Source organism: Hetaerina americana, unplaced genomic scaffold (genome assembly GCF_022747635.1).
Source record: "Hetaerina americana unplaced genomic scaffold, ioHetAmer1.1.p SCAF_3, whole genome shotgun sequence".
Lineage (NCBI taxonomy): Eukaryota > Metazoa > Arthropoda > Insecta > Odonata > Calopterygidae > Hetaerina > Hetaerina americana.
The window spans coordinates 69,977,834-70,003,419 of record NW_027286874.1 but is presented as its reverse complement, the minus strand read 5'-3'; the positions used below and the strand labels follow the sequence as shown (position 1 = coordinate 70,003,419).

At 44.1% G+C, this 25,586-nt stretch overlaps 1 protein-coding gene across 2 annotated transcripts in view; it reads left to right on the top strand.

Annotated features, from left to right (window-relative positions):
• The window catches only part of LOC139690276 (nucleolar protein dao-5-like), a 147,519-nt gene that overhangs the window by 67,247 nt on the left and 54,686 nt on the right, over positions 1 to 25,586 (top strand). The window contains exon 1 of one of the 2 annotated variants that reach the window (XM_071587626.1): positions 18,780 to 18,862. The exons of the other annotated variant lie outside the window; for it this stretch is intronic. The gene's annotated coding sequence lies outside the window, so the exon portion shown is untranslated. Of the gene's footprint in view, positions 1 to 18,779; positions 18,863 to 25,586 lie in introns of those variants that run through there. 2 annotated transcript variants of the gene reach the window in all.

The window sequence follows — 25,586 nt, the reverse complement described above, 5'->3', positions numbered from 1 at the left end:
CGTGTTTGCACCGGATCGGCGACGTGTTCGCTAGCTGGTCCGACGTTCGAGGCGGTCTGATTCCATCTTCGTTCCCTGACATCATGTCGACCGATTTCGAGAGTATTTACCGCAGTGTCGACTGCGCGATGCAGATTAAGCCGCTCGAACGGCCGGAATCAAAACTCCACTCCCATGGCCACTGGCTGAGATAGCTCCTTTCACGGGTCCCCCTTACGGCCGAGAAGGCGGGGCCGGGAGAGGAAGGGGAGCCTCCCATCCCTTGGCACACACACACATTGCGACCGATCAACTTAGCGGCGACCCGAGAGTTATAGATCGTCCCCGCTCGCTGTATGGTTCTGCGGCTGTGTTCTCTCGCGCGACATGCCTTCCCACCCCCAATCCCTCGTTCCAACGCTCCCACCGCCCCACCCGTTCTTCCATCACCCCCTTCCTTACTGAGCCCCTGACAAGATAGACAAGGGGCAGGGAGAGCCTGGGGGGAGGGAGGGGCCAGGAATATGTGCGGGAGATGGATTGGAGGGAAGGAGGGGATGGTGGAGGAAGAAAGGAGTGAGAAAGGGGGAGATGGAGATGGTGCAAGGGATACACACAGTGATGAATTCGGACGGGGGTGTGTGAGGCATGAGGGGAAACGGGAGGGACGACTTGAGGAGGGGAGTGGGTGGGAAGGAATGCGGCGGTCGTCGGGGGAGTAAGTGGGGAGGCAGGGTGGTCCGTGGTCACCACGGGGAGGATTTCGGTGGTGGTGGCAGAGGGGAGAATGGGCGGACGAAGAAGGAAAGGGGACCGTCGCGAAGGAAGTTGGGGAGCAGGAGGACGAGGAAATGGGGACGGAATGGGGAAGCGAGTAACCGGAAGATAAATGGAAGCGATAGAGTTTACTACACCACAGGGGGGGCGGGGTCTGGCGAGGAAGAGAGGAGTGTGGTCCTCGTTGCCTGGAGCCCTCGGGCCCCTCTCTCTCACTTTCCCTCTCTGCAAGCGCCAAGGCGGGAGAAGGAATGGGATCACACGAATAATGGCAAAGGTCTCTCACTCTCTCTCTCTCCCCCTTTTTTTCTCCGCCTCCACCATCACTGTTATTGCTATCACAACTATTTCCAATGGCTTTGTTTCTTTATTTTCGCCGCGCCCTTTAATGGCCTCTGTATGGGGGATCGCTTTTCTTTTTTTTTCCCTCCCATCCCTCACAAGAGACGAGAATGAGCGCCGTGAGCGCGGTCCCGCTCGGCGGAGTATTGTGTGCGCGGGCGTTCCCATCCCGCCCGACGCGACGGGGCCGCGCGGAGCCATTTGTTTTCGATGTCCGGCGCGGACTAACAAGTCGGGGGAGGGAGGGGGAGGACAGAGTGGAAAACAAGCCGCCGGCCTGTGCGGTGACGATTCCTCTCGTCCGGAGTGGGGCTTCAAAGCGGAGTCGATCTGTCGTGAAAATATAGAGCATCACGCGAGAGTGCAGCCCTCGTCCGTTTCCTCGACGCCCACGGGGGCCGGAGCGGGTCAACGTTTCGACGATTCGCGGGGAGAATAATTTTAAACGAAACTCTCCCCCTTCGCAGTAAGTACATTTGTCCGGGATGGGTCCGGCGTATTCCGCCATCTTGGGGACACGAGCGTGAATTAATGCACCCATTCCACACAAAACGGATTAATGTGGCGCATCTTTTTTGAGCCTTCCAAGTTGGAAAATTCATTGCTCTATCCTTTATGCGCTTGCATAAATTATCGTGCTCTTTCTGCTGAATAAAGCGCCTCTGGAATTCATCCGCTCGTTGTCCCCTCGGATGGGAACGCACTCCAGATTCCTCCCTATCGACAATTGCAGGAAGGGAAGACGACGGCGCGATGACGGATGAATATCGGGGGAGATGGTTCCATATAATGCACTGAAATCCACAGTCGACAAATGTGAATATGCTGAACGCGTGATCGGAAAATTTTTTTTTTTCGTCCGAAGAGAAGTTACGCATTTTATTTTCGTGAGATGAACACTACAGCCGAATTGATGCTAGATTTTCCCTCGGCTCAGCACGTTCACGGTGTGTATGTATCGGAGGCGAATTTTCAGAGAGGAAATACTCGGCGACTCTTATGGAAAATTACACCTAGTAGATTCGAAATGTTGTCCTAAATGTAAATGAGATTCGAATAAGCAGGGATGCGAGGGTGAAAATTACTTAAGTCATCCGCATTCGCTTCAACTCTCCCAGAAATGGCACCGAATACACGAGCACCCTAAAAAGTATTCATGAACTCATAGGGATTCTCTTCAATTGGGCCTGCGAAAGATGAGGGGAAAAAACTAAAAGTGCTTCGGAGAAGATAACGAGAAACGCTTCCCAGTTTCGCTCATGAAATGGCTTGGCACGAGAACATCATTACCACTCATGGGGGACAAACTGTGGCCTAATAACCATTTGCAGCCAAAATATTTCTAAGAAGGCTCTTTTGTAAGATGTAATTTTGTATTTAAGCAAAGGTTGCATAATAACTTCAACATGATATCGACCCAAATACGTTGAGCTACAGAGACTGCAAGCAGATACATCGATGCGTCTAAACGTCTGGTGATGGAAAAATGGTAATGTTTTAACATGCAGATATCAAGCCACTCAAGCCATTTCCTAAATTTATTGAGAAGAAAATTTCCAATTTCACTGGAAGCAATAGTACGTATCTGTCCTATTCAGAGACTTCTACATTAGGTATCATATTGCGGAAAGATGATGGGTAAAATAAAATAGTAATTTGAACAATATTCATTTGTCATTTTTCAATGAAATCATATTGATTGTTACGTTATAACAGTTTTGAATGCAAAAAGAATATCAAAATTGGTGTACTGATTTGAAACTGTTAACATTACATGGATCGCACCTATGATAACGAATGTTAAAGTGTCTTTTCTATAGTTTTAAAAAGTATACATCTACGTATAATTAAAATTTTCACTGCGTTAATATAGTGCCTCATAAAGTGATATTTTGGTTTTGTTCGCATTTCATAGGCAAATCTTCCTTAGCGTTAGCAAAGCAAACTGAAAAAAACAACTAAATAATTATGGAGAATAATATAAATTTTTCAATTTTTAATTTAACTACTGAATAAAAAGTGTTTAAATTCATATGACAAATAAATATGCTGAACGTGTGAGAACTGCAATTGTTTGAATTTGTAAGTAACCAGCGTCGGAAGATGAATGCTTTAAGCAGCCAACAAAAAAGAAGTATGCCCCAGGTAGGCACGTCGCGTGAGTGAATTCCGAACATTTTCTTTCAATGAGATCAGCGCTAAAAATAAATAAATATATATATATATATATATATATATATATATATATATATATATACCTGTATATACACACACATAGATATATATGTACATGAAAAAACAACCGCTAAGTTCACAGAACTGGGGAGCGTTAAAAAAACTTGTATTCAGCAAACGACAGCACTCTTTCAAGAACGAAATAAAAGATTCTCTCGTTACATTCCAAATTGAGCGAATCCAGCAGCAGTGTACACAATGGAGGTGCTCATCACATATGTAGGCCACGGATTATAAAAAAACAACCAACAAACTCAAACAGATCTCGGAATTTTCGACCCATCGCCGTGCCGGCCCTTCAATCCTTCGTTTTAGCTTCTTTTCATCTCACATCGCCAGCTCAGCGAAAAGCCGTACGCTTAAATTTTTAAAGTGATATATTACGTCTCCCTTTTTATTTAGGCACGTCATAAACTTCTGTGTGGTCGGATCGCGGAGATTCGGCGAGGAATTAAAATTAATGGAGCTTAAAGCAGTTATCAGTCACATCATAAAGGGCCAGTGACCCGTTCACGAAAAAAATAAACGAAAGCGATTAATATATATGTGTGTGTGTATATATATATATATATATCTATAATTATATCATATAGCAGTAGTTATTACCCTTCTGTTTACCGACAGCTACTCCCGTATGAGTAGAGAAGTATAAAACCACCACAATTATCAACCCAAAGGTCGGTTTGATAGGTGAGGGGAGAACTCATCTAGTATTTAGCTCAAAGGCGTGTGAATTCTACACACTAGGGTAGGGGGCCAGTTCCATTCTATACGCTGCCTATATATAAAAATTTTTCTTAGCCGAAACAATTTCGCCGGTCACGGTAATCGGACCTCCTGAGGCAGACACGCTACCTCTGTACTACCCTCGCCTCCATAGATTATATATATATATATATATATATATATATATATATATATATATATATATATCAGTTATACGGAAACACTCTGAGAAGGCCGAAAGCTTAAACAATTTACCGTGTGAGTGTCCTTTAAAGTGTTACTATTTTATTTGTGTTCTATTGTGCCGTCCCAATATTATATATGTATATATACGAGTATGTATATATATATGGGTGGCGGTAGTCCAGGGGGTAGAGCGTTGGACTGCTGACCGGAGGGGTCCGGGTTCGATTCCCGGGCAAGGCACTCTGGGCACCTGCAGCTCCACCCAAGCTATGTGATTTTCGGGTACCAGGTCTTCCTGGGAAAGCATAACCGGCACAGGGAAAGGAACTGGCCCCCCTACCCTGTTGTGTGGATTTCGCACGCCGTCGGGCTTAGTACTGGGTGAGCTCTACCATCACCTACCAAACCGACATCCGGGTTGATTACTGTGTTAATGTGTTAATGGTAAACTGTATATATATATATATACATATATGCAGGTATAAACACATATATATATATATATATATGTATATACAAACACAAAATTATGGGAGACTAACTTTTTCATGTTTCCTATGAGGAAACCCCCGCAAAATAAACGTGCTTTGTTTCATTCCCACGTGTCCCATGGGACGGTGATATTTCCTACCCTAGAATCCTTTCATGAGTAAGAGGCTCTTTCGCCGAGGGTGTGTACGGCAAGAGAAGTGAGGAGACGTGACGAAAATAATTGGACGGTGGCTTTTGATAAGGGAAGAAAAACGAGAGAATGATAGTAGGATGGAGGAGTGAGAGTGTGGGGGTGGGGAAAAGGTTGGCGGCTGAATCTGCACACTCGATGCCCCGAGGCGCCTCGCGGCCCCAGGACCCTCTCCGACCTCCTTCGGCAAATCCTCCATCCCACATCCCTCCTCTTCACTCTCGAGTCCCTGCCCCCTCTCCCAAGGTTCACCACCCCTCCCAACCGTTCCTTCTTCGGCTCGTTACACTTTTTTCAATCGCCATCCCCCACTCTGCTGCCACCCAGCCAACCTGACCGGAGCCATGTGCGATACGACTTTTATCGAAATCACTTTTTTATCTTTTCATATTGACCTGATCGATGTGGATAGCTAAAGTAACTCATTTATCTAGGATTGATCATTGATCGTCGATATAAACGTCATTGCTGAAATGGATCATAGTGTGGACAAAGTCAATATACGATAGGGAAAAATTACGTAGACAACTTTGGTAATGTTCGGAAATCATATACAGAGGATAATGATACGGCAACCTTCCGCATGACGACCATATCCTCGTACATATATGACCATATCATTTAAGGATAATATTGAATGTCTTCTGGAAATTTCATATGGACAATATATACTTTCAATATTCAATAAGGATGACGATGAAACTACGAGCGATACTTGCGATATACCTAGGCACTATCGCCGATATCGCTCGACATACCCGATAATTATTGCTACCTCGATATATCTTTGATATCGAAGTTCAATATTGGAACATCGCACAGCAGTACCTCTGACCTAGCTTCAATAATAATTATCTTCTGGTCGAGAGGACTATCCTTTCAGTGGTTCCATCATCGACGAAAGAGAGAGAATGCGATAGAGAGAAGGAGTTACGGAGATTTGATCTGAAAGCGACCGAGTAAAAGGCGAGAGAGCGGGTCTGAGTTTTCGCGGACCTCGGGGTCGGAGGATTTGGTGGTTTCACGCTCGGTCCGGCTCGAGGTAGAGGCGTAGTGGTACTCATTTTCACATAACTGCTCACGCATTGTTAAAAGAATTTTTTTTATTTTGGTACCTGTCTCCAAACAAATCTAATTGTATGTCCATGACACGAAATTCTTACTATTTGAAACCTGATCAATAGGGGAGTCGGTACTAACTCATCACCCCACCGAACTTAGAGAGAGAGAGGAAACTTTCTCAGGAACTGAATTTTAAAATTGACACTAAAGGTAATATTTTTTTGATTTGGGACTCACTCTATATGCCAATGTAAATTTTCGCTCTCTCCTTTAATTATCTCATTATAATAATCCTAAAAGTATTATGAAAAATATCTTTCGGGCCAGTGGAAACCAAGATATACGGTTTCTTGGATAAGTCACTTATCCGGACCATGCAATTAGTATTTGACTCATGAATTAAAATTAAAAATACCGAATTGCTTCAACAAGGATTAATTGTACAGAAAAAATATAAATGGAGCATGAATAACCCGTTCAATTAGACGTCGTGTGGAAAAAAAGAAACATGAAATTGGGAGATTATGTACAAGCACCTTTCTCCATTTGGTGAGCTAGATTATTGAGCCTCTAACTCGTTCGGAAGGCGAGAGGAAATCGTTAAAGGAAATATATTTTCCAATCGATAACTGAACAGGAAAAAGATCTTTAAAAAGGTGATCAGTTTTATTTGAAAAGGTCCAATATTTGAAATCACTGATTGACGAGTAAATATCATTTTACCTTATGAAGACTTTTATCGTGATTGAAAATTCAAGCTTAAATCAACCTAGCAGACCTTTAAACCAACCTTCGGGCTGCGAATGGTTAGACATTTCCGAGTTCAACATTCCCACTCCACGAAACAATCTGCCTTACAAAAATGTGCATCAAGATTATATTTTTATCCTCAAATGTAAATCTACTCTTACGTTTCATGCATGTCATAGATATTTTGTGGGAGCATTTGAGCTGTTTTGAGACGACATTTTTGCCTTACCATAGACATTCCCTGAACGACAGGCCTCCGTTAAATTACGTTCCGCTATCAGATCTAGTTCAGTACTTTTCTTTAAGAAATATCGGCAACGAGAGTGTCCGCAAGGGACCCTTGACGAAAGCAAAGGTATCATAAAAAAGCTTTACGGACTTTCAACGGAATTTCCCGTCGTTGGGTGAGAATTTTTCGGGAAACAGTGCCTAGTGAGGGGGTAATTGATTGACAGCTGACGTACTCTCATTCATCATTTTTTTCGGATTTGATTTTCGCAGGTAATGACGGAGAAGACAGGGCAATGTGTCAAAATCCCGTAAATTAAAAAGGCGGCCCAGGACAGATGTTACAGACATAGTAATAAGTGCTGAATTTTTAATGCTGCAAGGATCAGACACGTGCTTCACACGACAACTCAAGATGAGTCCCCATTGAAAAAGTTCATTTAGAACGAACCCTCATTTGGAGGAATGCGAATTTCGCATCTGTTTCCTTTGCATGAAAGCGTTGATGATCAAGACGAAAACGTGCTCCGTAATTGAAATGCATTGTGCGGCAAGTAAGATCGGGACCGCTCCTTACGGAAGGGGCTCGAATTTCGGTTTCTCGGGTGTAGCTTGGACCACGATTCGGGCGGCAGAAACCATTTCTTCACTGCTGGGGATTGGGGTTGGATGTGGACTTTTCATTTAAAACTTCCCTGCATCAAACAGGAGACCCTGTACCCTGGCCCCTAACATGGATGGATGGAGGGGGGAGTTGGAATCGCCTCGTGCTTTCCTGCAGACGTACTCATGCGTTGTTCAGGCACAGACTAAACTGCGGCATTGTCACCGCACCTTACTACACTTTAAAAAATATTTCATTTCAAATTGACGCATGTTATTTGAATAATTTTTTGCATCTCCGGTTCTGTATTCGATTGGAAAATATCGATGACAAAACGTGAGTACACACCCACTATGACTGAATTGGAATCATACACCAATTTGACATTGCAGTTATAAGCTATGCTGGATAAAAATTATACCAATCTCATAAAAGCAGGGAAGAAAAATGCTTTTTACGTTTTCCTCCCAATTTCCCCTTTACAATTTTAATTCAATTTCAATTTGGTACCGCTCAAATCTGTTTCATTGAAAATTAAAATACATGTCATGAATTGACATGATACAATAACTTATCCTTGCCGCGAAGCGACACAACCGATTGGCAAGCAAATGGAGAAAGAATTCAATCCATGCGTATGCAGTCTACAAGTCTTGAATAATGTAGTATCTGTTCAATGTACATAGGTTAACTTCACTCACTTTTCTTTGTATTGAATTCGTTCCCCTTCATTCACGTTTTACTTCAAATGTTTATAGCTAAATCAATAATATTACTTTTTACTACTTTTATCTCTTGATAGACAAAGTATCAGCAGACTACGTGGTAAGTGCGGGTCACCTGAAACACATACAGAGCGAATGAAAACCCGCGCTAAAAATGGATAATAACAGCGTTGACCACGCTATGGCCAATCCAAAATCGTGGGGACTCGGTTATTAAAGTGAAAAAAAAACATTCTCAGTTCTGGCCCGAAGCTTTATTATCTGGTGGACCACGTTTTATTTTCGATGCAATGCAATTTCGGTAATTAACTCGTAGATCGGTTCCATGAATTTTTCATTTCAATTATGGTTTTGGGACCACAAAGTTAAGCCGTCTCCTACCCTAAATGATGCAAATGTGAGCACACCATCGATCTGAATGGCGCGAACGAGGTATAAAAACACTCCTAGTTATTATATATAAATATTTTTTAATGCACGAGGAGTTGGGCACTGGGAATGGTTTGTGGACCCCACGGTTCCCATTCAGACAGCAAGGAGGGGACGGAGAGACAATTTCCCGAAGCGCCACCGAGGTGCCAAAAAAGTTTTCCCAGTTCCCCCACCCCCCCGTCCTCGTGGGACGTTTCGCGTGGCGTGCAAAGGGTCGATATTATGTGTTCGACGGCAATCCGAGCGAGCCCCCCCACACGATCGGATGGCGCTTCCATTTATTTCCCATATCAGCCGCCTCTATTCGCTCCGTTCCGACGTCGTCTAGGCACATTGATTGCCCATCTGTCTACTTTTCAAAAGGGGAGCAAGGAGGAGGAAGAGGGCAGTAAGGGAGACAGCAAAGGGAAGAGAAGAACGAAAAGAATTCAGTGCGTGGGAGAGGGAGAGGAAAAGAAATTGGAAGTAAAGAAGTTGACTTCTCTTTCCTGCTCTCTCATCCCACGTGGCTTGCAATGAGAGGAGAGTAGAGAAGTCGTTTTTGGGATGGGGGAAGGGCGGAGGGGAGAGAGAGGAATGGAGATAGTGCCCGCCGTGAACCGTCCCCCCAAATTTACGACCGATGACGAAGGTCCCCCGCGTCTTTCCCGGCCGACCCCACATATCCTCCGAGATTCCCCCCGGCCAATTGATATTTTAAATTTTTACGGAGGAGGAAGATGCTCCACGCACGGGTGATGTGTGGTGTCACACGCTGAGGACGAGAGAGATAGCTGGTTCCCTGAGGCCCTCAATTTGAAAACGTCGTATTTGCTCTTTGCCCCAACTCCCAGACTCGGTGGCAATGGCGCACAACTTTATTGTGTTTAACGAAACAAAGCACGACTTCGTGGAAGTTTTTGAATACGCCAAATAAAAAAAACTGTGCAATTTTCCACAGTTTATTTTTAAGCGGCAGATCGCGTTTCAGAAAACTTCGGGGTAAACATGATGGGGTCTACCGACCGAAAGGTTTCGCGCTGCGGTTAAAAATGCGATAATAAAATATATAAATTTTCTCTCAATAAAAAAAATGTTCGGGACATTTTCGAACAGACCTTGTATTGTGGAAAATAACTTAGTTCATTTTCACTTTGGAGACCATTTGGTACGTATTTTTTCCATGAAAGTATAATGATTTATGAAAGCCATATACGTCAACATGTTTCCCACTCTGTTGGTCTCCTCAATGATGTGCGATATGGCATCTACCATTGGCCGGTAGTAAAAATGGAGGACTATTGATTTATTTATGCGTCCTTATGCTTGGGATATTGGGATGAAAAAATAATTGCTGCCATTCAAGTGGTTCACATACTGAAATCATACCTCGATGGATTTCACCACGATTGTTGTAATGATCGTGCAGGCATTCCTTAAAAAAATGATTCTTTGAGTCCATGGGTTTGGCAGTCCCTAATTTTTGCAAGCGAGGCGTTAACGACTCAATAAACTTTCAGAGCTTCACTATCCTTTAAGCGTCAGAAACCAATTTAGTTAGAGAATGACGTAAAACATTGACCGTGACTCGTTCTAGGCAAGACGTGACTTCAATAAAGTGTGATACTAGTATAAAATGGAATTTACTCACAACAGGCATTTTAATATCGAAATAAAGAAGAGGTTAGCCAGATTTTCGTCTGGAGTTCACCGAGATATTGATGCGAGAAGTGACCCTAGGCTATCTACAGACGAATAAACTTTAATCAATTGAAATTTGACTTTGAAGGCGAGCAACAAGAAATAGTTGGAAAGGCAAGAAGCCTAATGTTCAATTTCTTATGGAAGAGGCTGAGAAAATAATACTCAGTAATACCATTGGATTGAGGAAAGAGTACCTAATGGGGAAAATGATTAGTAATGCTAAAAGCTACGAAAGACGACACATGAAGTTATAACTTTAGTAAATTAACCCAAGGGTCGCTCTTGAACACCAGATTTCCACAGGGTAATCGGCAAGCAAGAACGTGAATCCTACGAATAAAAAGGTGGCGAGAGATGGACAGGAATGGCGGCAACGACAAGGCCCAGTCTTTAGATGATGATTATGGCTGAGATCTGCATGACGAAGATTGCTGCACAGCATCAAGAATTGGAAACTAATCTGTGAGATTTGGCTCAATGCGAAAGATGACAATCATATGACAATTGACAATGCGTACGAATTGAAGTATCGTTTTTGCAGGCGCGAGGTCTTCCGCGACTTTCCATGAAAAGGTTAGTGGGATTTGTTAATGCCAGCGTCGTCTTTATTTGACCGACTGTCAGCTGAAGCTAATCAGTTTACAGTCTTTAATCAACTGAAGACAATGAAAGAGAAAGAAAAGAAAAAGCCCTTCTTATTGTCTTTCGTGTCTTGTCAGGCCACAATGAATGCATTTTGGCCGTTACGCAGGGGTATTAGTACGACGGTTGACACAGCGCATCGTCAGCATTTAATCTTGTGCCTACTGTAAATAATCTTCGAATAAGCCTATAGACGGTATATCCTGCGATGACACGAGGAGCTAATAAACAAAATTCTCACATCTCGAAAAGTTTGTTTGGCGCGCACACGCACAAACATACGTGTACGTGTATGTATGTATGTATATATTAATATGTATATATATATATATATATATATATATATATATATATATAATGGGACGGCACAATAGAACACAAATAGAATAGCAACATTTAAAAGGACACTCACACGGTAAATTGTTCGAGCTTTCGGCCCTCTCAGAGGCCTTCTTCAAGTGAGTCTCACTTGAAGAAGGCCTCTAAGAGGGCCGAAAGCTCGAACAATTTACCGTGTGAGTGTCCTTTTAAATGTTGCTATTCTATTTGTGTTCTATTGTGCCGCTCGTGTGAGTTTTCCCGCACAATCGTGGTATATATCAAAAGTGGTAGGACTGATTTTTTTACAAGAAGTTTATTGTCGATATACTTACATCGACGTAATAATCTTCAAAGTATGCTCCTTGAGCTGCTACACACTTAGTATAACGTTGCTCCCATTCCCCGTACCCCCCCTGGAAATTTTCTTTGGGGATGCCGTTGATGACCCTCGTCGAAGCCTCTTGAACTGCCTTTATCGAGTCGAAACGTCGTCCCTTGAGCTGTCTTTTCATCAGGGAGAAGAAGAAGAAGTCCGGTGGTGCCAGATCGGGAGAATAGGGCGGGTGCGGCAACGTGGCAATGCCGTATTTGGCCAGGAGCTGTCTGACGACGAGCGCGCCATGGCAGAATTTTCGGCACCATCTTGGCGCATACCTTGCGCATGGCCAAATCCTGTGAAATAATGCGTTGGACGTTGGATGCAGACAGACCCAACTGGTCTGCAATTTCTTCACTGGTTAAGCGTCGGTCTGTGTTCAGCAGTGTCCTCACTCTGTCCACATTCGTGTCAGTTCTTGCCGTCGACGGCCGTCCGGAGCGATGGTCGTCTTCAACGAGCTCCCTACCCTCTTTAAACAACTTGTGCCGCTCAAATACTGTGGAACGGCTTAAGGCAGTGTCCCCATAAGCCTGCTTGATCATATCGAGGGTCTCAGTTGCCGTCTGCCCGAGTTTCGCACAAAACTTCACGGAATAACGTTGCTCTAAATTCAGATTCATTTTGTTTTTCGACGCAGACAAAAAACTTGCTTCACTAAAAATGATGTCCTCACTCAACGACAGCCCGCAGGCGACTGAGGTTGGTGCCGTTCTGTTGCTAAGAGCCCCCTCCACCTTATTCTGTCAGGCAGACCCCCCTTCACCGCTCCGTTCGCGCCAGAGAAAATCAGTCCTACCACTTTTTGGTGCGACCCTGTATATACATAATTTAAGTTTTGCAATAGCGTTAACATTGTAGCACATGGCCGTCTCTGTTTAAATGCTATTAATTAATTGGTGGGGAAAAATAGTGGAAATGTATAGTTTCAAAAATTGGTACCTCAGAGATAGTTCAAAATAAGTTTAAGAGTATGTAGAGTCCAGAAATCAATAAGAAAATCATAATCATAAACAACTTTATATTCATATCATGTCTGTTTGTGAAATATGCACGATTTGGTAGGAATTTCATCACTCGTCATTAATGCATAATATAAACTAAGGCGACACATTGACTCGTGCAGTTACGATCGATCTTCTTAAATGGATTATATGTATATTTGATCTGGATGAATCTGCTATGAATCGTCACGAGTTTCATTCTCACTGCATCGGTTGCTTGATTAGCTGCGTTCAGCGACGATGCTAGGACCTTTCCTTTTCGCTTTCTTCACGTCATTGACGCAAGGGGGGATTTTTAAAGCACAAGAGGAAACGACATCACGGCATTCAGCCGTCAATGAAGCGTCCACTCATGTTCCGATTGCGCAAACGGGAAATGAGCACTGCGTCAGAGAGGAGATTCACGGGAATCGCGCGACTGTCTGGTGTTTTCTTTTTATTTAGCCGGGACTGGACCTTGCCTGTTCGCCTAATGAGTAGAGTTTATGGGGGGTCGTGATCCCAATTTTCAACGGGTAAAACCGCGGAATCCAAATTAGGTTCGACATTGCGTCGCGTGAAATTGACCGGATCTAGCATTAAACGCCTTCATCAATTGTCGGAGCCGCACAATTTACTTGCATATCCCTAGCGAGCCGCACGTACGGTCTCGGATGTAAATTCGCCAGTCGTGAATTTCGGCATGCAAATGAAGCAAACCGCGGGAGACACCACTTAGATGAGAAACATTTATGGCGTTTCATAATTTTTGCCCTGATATTCTATGCTGCCGAATTTGACGACGCGTTTCAAAATGTGAGGGGTGTGACGGAAAGAGTTAAAAATGATCGACAGTGATCCGCCGCAGAAGAGCTTGACGAAGATACTAAAGGTGAGGAACAAAGGGAGTAAAAAACTTTAAAGGACCGATGAAGTATACGTTTAAACGTTAATGGAAACAGGATAATCGAGAAAGCTAGAGCCTGGAGGACTACAGAGTAAACTGAAAGGGTTGAATTGTATTTTTTTTAATTAAATTTCAGTTAGCTCCGAAAGTGATATTTCATTTTAAGTTTTTCATTAAAAAATATGAGAGTCGCGGACCGATAATTAATATATTAAAAAACAAAGGCTTGGAAAGGAAAAGTATTCGGTCTCTTTTATAGACCACCGTTTGCAACATTAGGGAGATTATTTGATTAAATCTTCATTTTTAAGGTAATACAACACCACGAAACATATGCAATCATGTTGAGATGAAAATGATGTTACACTTAAAAATTTGCGACCGAATTTCATCGCAAAACAACTGGGTGAATACATGAGTGGAAGGCGCTTGTGTGCTCACATCGGTCATGCCGATATGGATGGTTTTAAGCTGTTAAAAAAATAAACACAATGCGTAAGTACTTATGATATATTTTACTGATCAATTGAAATAAAAAACTAAAACTTAGTCGTTATACAAAATATTTATTTGGATAGGACCTGGATGATAGGTTCTGATGATGATGTCACGTACCGAAACCCTTGACAGAACAATATAATTACTTTGCAGAATAACTGAATGTTTGTGCTTCAATGCAATACGGATAGATTCCATACAGTTACGCCAGAAACAACAAATGCCATTGATAAGATCGGTGTTTATTCCTCTTGCGTTGATTGTTTTCTAGAACAGTGACCTATTCATGTAAAAGCAGCGCTCGAGAAGAAATACGTTAAAAAGTTACTGCGAGTGTAAAAGACAAGGAATGAAGTTGTGAAATTAAGGGCGAGCTAAAATGAAATTGGACAGATAAAATAATAAAATCTACGTTTACTACCCAGATGGCAATTACGTTCTGAACGAATGGCCTGTAGGCACATAAAGAAAACAGGGTCCAAGGGAGACCTGGGGGTGGGAATCGTGTGGCATTAAAAAGCCATTTAGAAAGGAATATGCGAGGAGATAAAAAAATAAGCTTGACGGAGAATGAAGAGTAAATTGTAAATTGGACAGATGACATTAATTAAATCTGTGTTTATTCCTTTACCGGTGATTGTTTTCTAAAAGGTAGTGCCTATTCATTGAGAAACAAACAATGTCCATCTTTCATCTTGGCTCATTTAAAATGGAGAGGAAAACATGGAACTTTTTCGGTAAACACCTGCCGTCGAAACTTTTCCGAGCGAAGAAGCAATTCCGGCAGTGCGACACGGGTGTTTGCGGCGTGGAGCTTTCGGTAGCGCCGAGTTATCGAGCGGAATTGAGACCTTCTACGGCCGATGCTCGACCACAGTTTCGGCTCAACAGAAAGAGATGGCATGGAAGCCGAAACCGAACGCGTGTGCTGGACATCCCATCGGATGGTGAGCACAAAACGGCCGGATGACCAATACTTACCTATCCGGCGTTCGGAGGGGGACGCTTGGGAAAACGTTTATCGTTCGTCGAACTGAGCAGTGGAAGGTGGAAGTGTCGGGGGGGGGGGGGGGAGCATATGGGCTCGGCGCTGCCGTTGCGTTGAGCGAAAACACATTAATCCGTGATCCGATCGCGATGGCGGTGAGAGATAGAGCGAGAGGAGGGAGATACAGGGAGGGAGGGGACAAAAATAAAAACTGTGGACAAACTGCGGACCCAACTCGAAAACGGTGGCAAAAAGCAATCTCCACCGTCGCCGGACGACGTGACCGAGAGGGGGGATAATTCACGGGCCCCGGAGTAAACGACATTTAAGATGAGTCGGAATCACACGCGCTTGACCCCATCTCCCTTTCCTACCCTCCCCCCCCAAACCCAACCTTTCTCTCCCCAGCTCGCCGTATTCCGAGCGGCGCACATGAACTTAAAAGAGTAATTTTAGCTCGAGCCAGCCCCTCCTACCGCCTTCCCCCCGCGTCGCTCAATCGGCCGGTTAACGTATCTATTCTCCTTTCACTCTAATTGGAGGGTGTGTGGAAGGGGATTGAAGGGAGGGAGTGGGGAAAGTGTTGTGTTGACGCGTAGGACGCCCTTGCCAACGAGGGAGAACTATGATTGCCCGTGAAGGAGAATTTACTGACGTATTGCGGGAAGTACTCTTCAAGGGCAGATGTTTCGGAATTGCCCTTTAGGTGTGGTCACGGAGTGCATCATGTGGACGTGCTGCTAGGGATGGGATTCTATCTTCCTTTCTAGTGAATTACATGGCTCATTGGGCGGACGGGGTGATGGCTTTTGCTCACGATTTGCAATGACGCTAACCCGTCTCACCTCGTAAGGAATATGCCTGGGTAAAGGTAACGATACGAGGTGTTCATTCAGAGAGAGAAATTACTCTTCTCGAAGTCGAATTCTCAGGTAGCATTACCCGTTCACTGAATGAAATAAATTTTGGATTCCTCTTTCCATTATTAAATCACCATGGTACGATATTACCACGGCCGTGAGATCCCTTATTGATCTATCATTATGCATAGGCCTCTGGTTCACATCGTTAGCCGCATGAATTTATGACTACAAAGTGTAAGGTAATAAAGTTACCTCAAAACTTTTGTTTCTAGATATTAAGAGATAACTTAAAATTCATGCCAAATAAACCGTGGAGGACGGGGAGGAGGACCCCTATTACGTCTGCCAGTGTTTTAGGTTTAGTCATATGGAAGATAGACGTCTGAAAGGTTGAAATAATAAAAGAATGCCATTGGTAACATTTATTGATATCTCTGGGAGACAGGTTCTAAGATCAAAGAGTCAACAAAAACAACGCCCAAATATAATAAATGGACGAATGAATAATTATATTACAGCCTAGAAAGCAAATATCCAAGATGCACTATTCAAACAGCAGTGGGAGATTTAGGTTAAAGCTAAGTGACTCCTGAGTCACAGAAGGTTTGAAATAGCACATCTATAAAGAATAATTGTGTAAGTAACCTGAATTCCCGATATTTTTGTCAAAAATATAACACCAGAAGTCTATGTCTCCAAGTTTTACCTATTTCACATAGACTATACTTGTCAGAAATATCTGCCAGATAATATGAAAGGTGTCTTATCGAGCATAAATGTCAAGAAATCACTTCATTCTCGAGAGAGTTTTAAAATGGTGCACTTCAGATTGAGAAATGATAGCTCGGTTTTCCGTTCATCGAAACCCTAAGGATACAGGTTCTTCCGGTTTTTAATAGTAGTGCATAACTTTGAAAGACGAGCATAGAGACCAGGAGCATTGAGAAGGAGACCTAGATACATGGAGAGGAGAGTCGGAAATTAAATAATTATTCAAATTATACTATGGAAAGTCTATCCAAGGAGATCAAAATTGAAGCAAAAAGCACTAATTTTGAGATCGCAATGAACCCAACAGTATAATACTATAAGGATAACTTTATGCTCTAGGGACAACAGGTATTCAAAAGTAGATTCCATAGTGAGAGGGCAAGCCCCCCTCCCTCTTGAATTCATCCCCGGCTGCAAGTGAGGCATTCTGTTCTCCGTTAAGCCCGCAGCTCGTTAGCGGCCGCGCACGTCCGTCCCTCCGTTAACCCAAATTCCTCCCGCACTCCCGACCCCTGGGAGGGTAGATGGGGGACGATGGGGTTGGGGGTGGAGGAATGAGGGTTTATTGTTGGGATGGATCACCCAAGGGACCGTTCCACGCGCGTGCCGCCGAATTGCTAGCCGACTTCGGTTGTAATTACGTGCACCTCGATCGCCCCACGGGACACCACGCAGAAACTCCGAACCTCGAGACACAGGTAACTCTCCCCCCCGGTGGGTAGATGCGGAAGGAACTTGCTGCGGAACGAGGCGGGAGGGTTGGGGAGGGACGGAGTCGGGCGTAGAGTGGGGGGAGGAGGAGGAGTTTGGCGAGAGAGGAAGTCCGCGGAACTGTCTCTCTTTGGGGGAGGAGGAGAAGTTTAGGAGTGTCCGCGCGCGTGGGTGAGCGGGCGGACGTGCGACGGGACGGGTGTTCGGGATGCGGTGTAGATGAGTGAGTCTGTGTGTGTGCAGGATTGGACGGGAGGCGGGGGAGGTCGAGGAGAATTCCCCAACCCCCGTCTTTGTAGACGAGACCGCAACCGTTGGATGACACGAGCGAATGAGGAAGATAGGTGGAGAGGCGAGTGAGGGAGACGGCCGGGAGGGGGGGGAGGCGTTGGGTGGGTGGCGGGCGGTGAGTCGGCCCATTGTCAAGAGCGGGCGTGTGTGGTGTCGCCGGGGAGGAAGGGAGGAATTCGAGGGTAACCGGTGGGTTGGTGGGGGAGAAGAGGGGAGGCGAAGGAACGAAACCCCACCCCAACCCCTCGCCTCCTCTCCGAGAGAGCGTTTTAAGCGACGGGAGGAGTTCCAGGAGGAGCGGTCGGGGGAGGGTTAACGCGGAAGCACGTGGGTGGGCGGGGAGGGGCGTGCCGTCATGATCGCAATGGTGCACGCGGGGCGGGGATGGATGGGGGGATTGGGGAGGCCCCAATCCAGGGGACAATTTAGGTCGGAGGTCGAATTATTCAGAGGGGAGGAGGGAGGTAGGGAGCGAGGGGGAGGGTAGAGGGAGTGATGGGAGGACGACGGGGGCCTGACTCGGCCGGGTCCGTGTGTGTCGTCTTCACTGGTCGCTTTTGTTTCATCCTTCCCCTTCTTTTATCAGTCGTCCGACGCCACTTCAACGGACCGGGAGCCCAGAGGCTCGAGTTTTATCTCCGAGAGAGAGGGATGGTGCGCGCTGTGAACGATCACTATCATCCCGCCTCACCCCGTCCCAATCTCCTTATTTTTTTCTTTTCTCTCCGGAAAGAATGAAGTGAAGGGGTAGTGGTAGGAGGGGTCGGCGTACCCTGGTGTGAGTGAGTGTGTGTGTGTTTTGCTTCACGGTGTCGTTCTCACTTTCCCTCTCCCTGCCGCTCCGTGGATGATTATCGGAGAGCGCTTCCCTCCTTCCCATCTCGGCTCGAGAGAGTCTCTCTCGTCCCTCTCGTGTGTCTATCAAGATCGTGTGTGATAAATGCCGCGGCCGCCATGGCTTTCGCCGCCGCCGTCATCGCCGGCCCCCGGGAGGGGTTTTCGGAGGGGCGGCCAAAGGCGGTGGTGCTGGTGTTTCCGCCCCCGGCGGTTCGATGCCTCGACGTGGACGCCCGCGAGTTCGCGTCCGGAGCCGGACGAAGGTTGGTGGGGCAAAGTGGTTCAAATTTGGTAGTCCAAGAGACGAATATAAAGCCGAAACATGCTAATTTTCGCCGCGGAGGGGAAGGGGGATCTCCTTGAGGCGGTGCGGGTGCGTCAGCGCGTGTCAACTGTTTCGCCTCGAGGGTTTGAGAGATGAGGTAGGGTTTCCGCATCCTTCAATCGCTCGCGAGCGATCGCTAGGCATCTAGTTCCCTTTCGGTACTATCGTGGATCACATTATCTTCGTGTTCTGCCTGCCTAAATTCGTACGCTAAGCTGCATTTCCTATTTTGCATCATTTGCGTTGGAAAACAGAATATCCGATCAAATGCGGACTCGATTGACTCAAAGAATAATAGGTATGATAGCTAACTAGATCAAGGGTCCTGACGCAGTACTGCCTGTTTTCTTTCCATGAGATGTTTTTCCTCCGAGTATAAACAACTGTATTTTATGACCTCAAGTGAGTGAATCTTACTTAGTTACTAACAGCAGTATTTTTTATAAGCTTTAGCTTGTAAAGTTTTGGCAAATTTTTCCGGTCATAGCTTCGGTTATTCCTCATCGCCATGAATGAAAACCAGCACTAAACTCATCAGTATCATCATGAATCGTTCATAGCACTGTTTCATGAATATAATTAAATATTATTCCGCTAAATATTACCACAAGATCCTCATAATCCATGTAAAACAGTCAGATTTCAATCTGAAAAGACTTCATGAAAAGTCTGATCTGATAAAGAGAACTTTTTTTCCGAGACATTTATCCTCCAAATTTAATGTTTTAATTTCATGGAAAGTTTAGAATTGATGAGCTTTAGGCAAGTTTGGCATCGGTCAATTTCCCGCCGATTACAACTAATTTTGATAGCTGATAATTTGGAATTTGCAATTCATGATGTCCACTCGCGAGCTATGTTCTCTTTTTCAGCATAATATGGAACATGAACAACGTGAAATGTCTAAATTGCAACGTCATCTGGGATAGCGTTAATGCCAGGTAACTAAATTGATGTTATTCGATATTTTACACGATTATCACGTGTAAAATATTCACTCGCAAGCGGGAGGGTAACGGTTCCCTATTTTTTGTCAGAGCTGCTCCGTATCGTTAAATGGATTTGGCTTTAAATTTGTGACCCACCTGAGTCCACTTAAAGTACAGGGATAACATTTAAAATGGGCAAATCGTTTTCTATAAATCTAGTGGTTGATTTTTAAAGTGAAAATCGATAAAAGTGTGATATCTGTTCTTTGGCTGTTCTATACATTATGTAACTTTTATGGATACGGTTCTTTAGCGACGTAACGAAACCTGAATAATCCACCAAAGTAGTCATAATTTACATTAAAGACGTATAAAATCATAAGCGAGGTGACATTGGGTGTATTTGGTTGGTTTGGTAAATTATTATTTTGGGGTATTTTCATATACATTCACTCAGAGATAAGAGTAAAAGAGCACAGGACATAGTCAAGTATGGTCTACAGTTCCAAAACTATAGCCAAGAACAGCTGTGTTCTACCAAGTGAAAGAACGAGTTTCACGGAAGAGAAGGTTGGCTACATGGCGAACGAATTATTATTGGCGTGATAACCAAACGAATTCCGTCACACTATGATGCCGGTGCGTGAAACTGACCTACTTGAGTATATAATTTCTTCGGGTGGACCCAGAATAACACATTCAAGGGCAAACTTATGTGACTATCATTTCCTGAGAGCTATTGATCACTATTGTTTGTACACCTACTCAAAGGGTTTACCGGGTGAACAAAGGGTAGCGAAACACTAGAAGTGAGAATGCTTAATCTCTTCCTAGAACAGGAGAAAGAAAATGGACAGATATAATCCTATCGGAAACAATGCACGAGACATTAAAAGGAATTTATGCCAACCACCCCGTCATTAAGAAACACGTGCCAGAGGGGACTGAATTTAAGCGGAGGGTGGTGTATTGAAGTTCCCCACCGGCGGTGCTCCCATCCCTAATAAGCGGACAGTGACACATTATTTCCTCTTATATATTCCGAGATCTTATGGGTTTTTGTGAGATGACATTTCGGGACCAGTGTGCCTCACATAGAGTGAGACGTTATGAAACATCCTTGGACTCTCCTGTGCGAACAAACTGACGCCAGGTTTTCCTCCACTTTTCCTCCGATCTTTAATTCTTGTCTACGCTAAATTGCCATAATTTATCTTACTAGAAGACATATCGCTTCTTTCCCCTCATTCAAGAAAAGTGTCAATAGATAAAAAATGCTAAAGGTTTGCAGCAAAAATGGAAAGCATCCACAGTTACAATCTAAGTTATACCTTCCAACAGTAATTTGGTCAGGTCAAGTTTGTGGATAGTCTAGGATGGTAATTACGATGGCGATGATATAATTATTATCAGTAACAGTCTGCCGGCTTAGGGCAGGTTTTTGATGGAATCTGTACCTGCACACAACGTACTCCTAAACCCCAACAAAATATTTTCAAACCCCTTAGTACAAATTGCAATGACTTATTCTTTAGCTCATAATACTTCCCACCTTCTTGTCTGACAAGTCCATCTAAAATGCTCATTATTTTCGGCCTAGGTTTTCCAGCGCTCTTCCCTCTATTACCGTCTTCAGAATCCCACTGCCTCTCAATATCTCCTACATCCACTTGTGATGGCTAATAGGTATTCTCTCTTTCCTTAAACTCCATCTGTTGCTTTTTTCCCACTACTCAAGATAGAGTTTACTAAATAGAAATTTCAGAGTACCACTGTAAAGTACCGCCTTTGCTCTTTGTCCCTTAAAATCCGGATATCTCCTGAACTACATGGTACACTCTGATACGAGGTTAAACTAACTGGAAAGTCCTCAAAAATAAAACTTTACTTTAGTGATTAGCAGGGTTAATTACGGAATCTATCCTTAATAGCTTACTTAAGTATATAGATTAATGATCTTTTCATTGATCCCTCATGAAAGGAATTACCCAAAAAATTCCTCCCTATGTTAATGGTCATAATAGAGCCTTGATTTTGATTTGTTTGAACTTATTAGAGTGATGAACGAGACTGAGTTGCAGATGTGCGGGGGAAAATCTTCATAACTATTCTTGCGGCTAGTGCACTTACTCTTTCTATAAGTATTATTCTCCCTTGCTCATTTCGATGGTATGTTCACCTTAGTTTCTCTAATAACCTTGCATAGCTTTTTTACCCAAAACTAAGTTCAATAGCCTTGGCATACTTCTTTGGACTTAACCCAATGATGATAATCTTCCACGGAAAGAACCAAAAATATTCACTGTATATTTTAAAATAGATCTAAATGATGTGATATAAAACCTAGCCTTAAAATATTCTCCCTATTTACCTACCTACGGTCCGTGTATTGGAAACAAATGTATTTAAAACACTCCCAAATCCGTATTATTCTTGTACGTGTTCCCTGAGAAAGGGCGGGTATGTGACTCTTAAGAACCTTACGCATTCATCGTTACTTAATTCAGTCGACGACTTACGTAACGGGATGGCCATAGACGGTATGGCATCCGTCGCAGTTTGTCCCCCAGACGGTGGGCGACCGTACGAAAACAAAAACATTCGAAAGCCTTGCGATCACCTCACCGCTTAATCAAAACATTCCGACGGCGGGCAAATCAATTTCCAGGTCGGCACTCGTGTTCTGTGTCCTATTCACGATGGCCTTCCTGTTCCTCCCCCCTACCTCCCTCCTTCCAGAGTCTACCTCCCACACGCCGATTCGCAATCGAAAAAAATAAAGAATATATCTCCTTTCCCTCAGGCCCGAGAAAGGCGGCCGGCGAGGCTTGTTTTTCCCAGTCGTGGCGACCGGGAGGAAGGGGAAGACATCACGGGTCGGCGCCCCCAGATTATAACCTCTAATACGATTCTTTTGTATCGCACTTTTCGAATCGGAAGCGACTTCGTGGGGGTCAAAACAGACGGGGGTGAATTATTTATGTATACGAACCCCGCTGCACCCCACCCACCCTCTCGCCAAGCTGAGGAGAAGTCATTTGGAGGAATCATTCGGAATGGCGCCGGGGAATCCTTGTCCAATTCGTTCCACGTCTACGACTTCATGGGTAATTCACGACGGGGTTGACCTTCTCACGTCGTTCTGCGATAGAGAGGGGTGTGCGTACAACCTTTTATCGCCTACGGCCACGTCACGGAGTGAGTGTAAACGCGAGGTGCAAGCCGGCGGTGAGTTGAGGCACAATTTCAAGAGCTATTTTTCACGTTTGTTAGCACTTAGTTAGGCCGGGTGAGAGTACCGACAGTATCAGATTGTGACTCGAGGTCTGCGCTATGGGCAATAAACTTTCCAACCTACGAACATGCCCAGAAACCTATTGCGCTTGTACGTGGGAAACACAATAACGACAGCAAAAAAATTATAAATTTAGGCGAGCTATAACAGAATTCGAGAGGCTTTGAATGAGGTTAATGCACGTCAACTTACAGGGTTCGTCCGGAAAATAAGTCTACTGAGCTCAGGAAAAAAAATTTATTACACTTTTACATATCTTAAGCTAATATTCCTCAAAATAGGACCCTTGTGAGTCGATACACTTGTTCCAGCGGCGTTCCCATTCCTGGAACGCTCCCGCGAAGGCATAATCGGGAACCTCTCGAAGACTCGTCGTCGACCTCTTCTCTGCCCTCCACGAACATCTTGTGCCACCGAAAGATCATGTTTCTGGACATGGCTGACCCCCCGTAAGCCTGGTTAATCATACCGATAGTTTCGGTAGACGATTTCCCAAGCTTTACCGCAAATTTGATGGAATAACGCTGCTCCAAAAACTTCGGCATCGCGTTCCGTGACGTGGGTCGAGCGTGGAGGTTCGCGTTAACAGAGCTCCTCACTACACCACAGCTCAGAGCCGACTGCCTTTTTCAGCGTCGCTTGCCAACATACCCCCCTCCAATCGCAGCCCGTCAGAGCGGTGCTGGGCGCGCCTGCGGCGCGCCCAGCCCAGGAGTCAGTACACTTATTTTCCGGACGAACCCTGTATTTTCCACACCGAAAGCACAGGTTTTTAAATGTGGGGGGGTTGAAGTTGATCTCTTACTGAGGGACGGTTGGAGGACAACTCAAGGACAATAGGTCGTGAGGCATGTTGTTGCTAGTAGAAACTATGGAGTTGGGTTTTGGAGAGGAGTTTTCCACATGCATGGGTTTGCATAACATGTATAACATATATTTGTGTCAATTTTTATTCTCAATCATAGCCGCTTAAAGGTGTTCACGCGATGATGGGCATTTCAAAGAATATAATTTAATGCTCTGCGCCAGAATTTCCGCTGGCACCATTAGAGGTGACTATCCACATGATTCAAAGCCAATGATTCAGCATTAAATCACAGAAATAATAAAAACGCATCTAGCTACATCAAACACCAAGTAAATTATGAGATGGTGGCAGGAAAAAGGACGACGTATGAGATCATCAGTAAGTCTAAGCGAAACCGTCGACTCTTAGCATAAAGTAGGTATGCTTCAGGAAGATGGCAAATGCCAGGACGGTATTACTACGCAGCATAGCATAGATGGCCGGCTCATGGGTTGCACGTGCTCACCTTCGATGGAATCACTTATCTCGGAATGCTCCGTAATGCGCGAGACATGCACTGCCGTACGCATGAAAGTGCGTGAGAGGTATTGCGTAGGGGACCCACTCTCTCAATCGCAGCGTTAAGGGCAACGGCATCGCGAGAAGCAGCCAGACATTCTAGTTCTACCATTGGCGATCATAATTTGGTATCCAGTTACTTATTCCTTATTAGCTTTTGCACTCTAAAGAAGGAATCTGGGTCACTTCTAATTCAATTCTACAGGCATTTTGACGTAAGTTCTTTCGCAGCAAAAAAAGAAAAATAAAATTTAGAGACTATTTCAAAGGCGAGAATTTTCTTACGCATTCAGATGACATTGAACCAGAATTCTGAATTAAAAGTAAAACGAAAAACACTGTTCAAACAAATAATTTTCCCGGATTTAACTTGGTGGACCGTGATATCCATTGTTGATAATTAGCCACTTCACAGGGACAATTGCAATTTCGGACTTGCTATGACCCTTCGATGTCGAATTCGATTGAAAAAATAAAATAAAATTGCTTCAAAGTACAATATGTCTACTTATCAACAATGGAAATTGATTATACTCGCATAAAAAGAGACGTTTCAGGCGTGATATGGTGGAATATCATGATTAATTAAAAACAGCAATTTTCCACAAAAATAAAATTTAACGCGACCGGTTTCAATGTTACTACATCATCTTCAGGTGACAGTTAAACCTCAGAGTACAGTATATATATGATTAAAGGCAAGTAAGGGGAGGGTGGAGGAAAAGAGGGGAAGAGGGGGGAAGGTGGAAGGCAGCATGGGTGACTATGTGAATGGGGGGGAAAGGGTTGGGGAAGACAAGGTGCAAAGTCCCTATACTCCCTGATTATACTCGCATTCAGAGTTTGATAAATTGGAATTAAAGAAGATATTTAAAAACGCGATAGAACCACTTATATTCTCACATTAGTTAGTTATTTTTAGCCATGTAGGACTCTTAAAACAAAAGGCATTTTTATTCAAAATTATTATTAATATAAAAAGTTATTATTAAAAATTTAGTTCTCGTGAAAACCTAACCTTAAGTCATTGATTATTGCTTGCCGTCAAAAACACCAATAAATATCGCTTATT